This window comes from Lissotriton helveticus, chromosome 7, assembly GCF_964261635.1.
Source record: "Lissotriton helveticus chromosome 7, aLisHel1.1, whole genome shotgun sequence".
Classification (NCBI taxonomy): Eukaryota; Metazoa; Chordata; class Amphibia; order Caudata; family Salamandridae; genus Lissotriton; species Lissotriton helveticus.
This window is the reverse complement of record NC_136068.1, coordinates 176,489,427-176,492,416: the sequence shown is the minus strand read 5'-3', so window position 1 is coordinate 176,492,416 and position 2,990 is coordinate 176,489,427. Positions and strand designations below refer to the sequence as shown.

General features: G+C 36.8%; 1 long non-coding RNA gene across 1 annotated transcript; it reads left to right on the top strand.

The window, feature by feature from the left end:
* Positions 1-479: 479 nt before the first annotated feature.
* On the top strand, positions 480-1,367 carry LOC144766687 (uncharacterized). The gene is made up of 3 exons (XR_013597882.1): positions 480-570; positions 665-739; positions 1,260-1,367. It is a non-coding gene; the product is annotated as an uncharacterized LOC144766687 (long non-coding RNA).
* Positions 1,368-2,990: the final 1,623 nt, after the last annotated feature.

Below are 2,990 nucleotides of genomic sequence, written 5' to 3'. Positions count from 1 at the left end.
TGTGGGTCCTAAATCCTAACGTGATAATACATAAGGCACTTTAAAGGTAATTGCCCTCATGCTCTTCAATGTTTAGCTGTCGAATGGTTATAGCAATAGTACGCCCTTTGTCAAACTAATGTTGGGCTTACAGGCGAGCGTCAGAGTTCGGAATACGCTCAAGTCAGATCAGATGCCGCGCAACATGATTAGCAGCATTACCTATAGTGTGATCTAACCATACCCCTGACTTAACCGTTAAATGGATATTTTAACGAGGCATATTAAAGAATTGAGCAAATTGTTTAATTTAACAATCTCGGGTTTAGTTATGACAAGAGAGTACCGCGTGAAAACAACCCTCGTACTAGGCACCAATACGAATCTAGTATAAAATCAAAACCAGAGTCAAATACTAATAACGCAGCTTAATCCGATGCTTCTTAACAAATATCCCTCCGTTTATTTTTACAGAATGGCAAATATACTGCTATAAGACAGGAGGACAACCCCTGTACACTACATGTCGTTGAGAAAGGCAGCAACTGTATTAAGGCTGCAGCGATAGATCCCCTTGCCCTATTTTAACCGGTAAGCATTGCATTGTAGACTTTGGGGTGTAACAAGAGATGAGAGGATATTACCAGTGTGTAGAAATTTTCCATTTCCTTACATTTTTTTTCAGAAACTGCCATATGATTGTAACAATATACTGGTGGCTCCACTGTACATTTCTGAATCATCTGACCCACAGCCTAAGGTACATGTGTGAATTTTTTTTATCTTTAAATACATAATGTTGGTTCCTAGTGACTTCAGGGATTATATCTTCACAATCTATTTACTAGTGTGTAATTATAAAAGGAATTTGCAACAGAAGTGAAGATTGGTAGCCATAATTTTCTACCTGGGTCGTGACAACCTAAAAGAACTGAAAACTAAAAGAAGTTTCTTTTCGGGTTCCTCTTGAAAGTTTTAGTCTGAGGTATGTAACACAACACTATATCACTAGTAAGTTACATCAGCAACAGTTGGGAAGAATTATGAGTTTCAAAACAAAATGTGACTAGTGAATATAGATACACTTGTCTTTGTCAATGATGATACTGTTTTTGTAATGTCACTCAGATAGAACGAAGATGCTATGTACATATATTTGTTCCAAAATGTTTTTCTGAAATAGGAATTAAAAATTATTTAATATAGTGCCACCTGTTAACTGCGATAAAATGATTGATATTGTATATGTTTGTAATTATATATTTTCTCTTGTTATATAGAATTGCCCTGAAGAAGGTGTTTTTAATTTTAAATAACCGAAACGCTGCGTCGACAACTACTTCTCGAATACTGCAATCAATATATATGAAATGCTATTTTTACATGTGATATTAATTTATTGTATTTTATGAATTTGTGTCACATAACTGTATCTTGTACTTAATAAAATGTTGATGATTTTTAAGAGAAACTTATATATGTCTTTCTGATATGTCCTTTGTTTACAGCAGTGTATTGATTTGGTGGTACTAGCATCTCTATCTGAGTCTCTAATTTTGTGCAATAGCCTTTGTTTCCTGATTGGGACTCCCCTTATTTGTGAAGTACTCTTCCCCCGTCCCTTATTAGATTATTGAGGGGACCTCCCTTTTCATTTGTAGCTGTTTCATCATCATCATAACTTTTATTTCGATCACAAAGATCTTAAAAAGTATATAGAATAAGAAGTAAGTTAAGAGCATACAAAGATAAAAGTCATTAAAAGGAAACAATTCTTCCATATATACAGATAAAATACAATAAAAAGATTTTATTAAATATATTTTAAGCGTTTGATCCATAAAGCTTTCCAAAATCTGGCAAAAACTGAAGACTATTACTCTACGAGTGCCAATGGATAAAATTCTTAATACATCAGGGTAGTGGCCAGGGCCGCTAAGCCTACACAAAGGAATTATCCACTTTCCCTTCAAGCTCTTACAGAGGGGGCAAAAAAATTGCAAATGAACTAGGGATTCGGAGCTTTCTTTACATGCTGGCATTTATCATCAGGAGGAATATTAGTACGCCACTTGTTACAAAACTGTTTGGTAGGAAGGGACTTGTTTCTGAATTGGAGAAATAATTTATGTGCAAGGGGTGGAACAATTTCATCAATGGTTTCCTCAAACAACAGAAGAGGTTTAAAGTTCATAAACTCCTGGGTCAGGGTACCCACTGGCTTTGGCACCTCTTTCAAGAAGGTCTCCCAATAGACAGTTTTTACCCTGCTCTTTAGTATTGAGCACAGCTTCTCTGGGTTAGACCAATAAGCCTCCATCCCTAGTTTCCTCATTAGGTCTCTCAAAGTTCTAAACCAGGGGATGGTGGTTACCTGGGACTGTTTTAAAAGGCCCATCATCGTAACTCGGTAAGAGGCAAGCTCCTTAATAGTCCACAGACGATGCCAAAACATTAAACAATTGTAATCCAACTCGTGGGCCAGGTATGTTTGGGCCAGATTCAGATAAATTGGGGTCAAGGGGGTAATAGTTGGTTGATTAAAAAGCGATCTTATAAAACAGTGTACCCGCTACCCCATAGTTCAGCCCCATATAAAACACCCCCTACGGCTTTGATTTTATAGATTTCTAACGCTGGGGCCACTTTCCTGGACACCATATTTTTATGGAACTTACTTATTTAAGCAATATGGTAGATTAGTGACAACTGTGTCTTCTCAATATGGTGTTCTCAATATGGTGTGCCCATAATGGGTTTGGTGTTAAATGCATGCCGAAGTACTCAAAGACAGAAACTAGTTCCAGAGTACTGTTCCCTACATGCATTCGTCTGTTAGACGGCTTTGTAACCCCTTTGGAAAAAATCATGAATTTCATTTTTGCCACATTTAATTCCAGGCCACATTTATTACAAAAAAGTATAAACATGTTTAATAACTGTTGGAGCCTTGTGGGAACTTTGATATTAAGAACATGTCATCAGCGAAGAGGAGTGCGGGCACCCTTCTC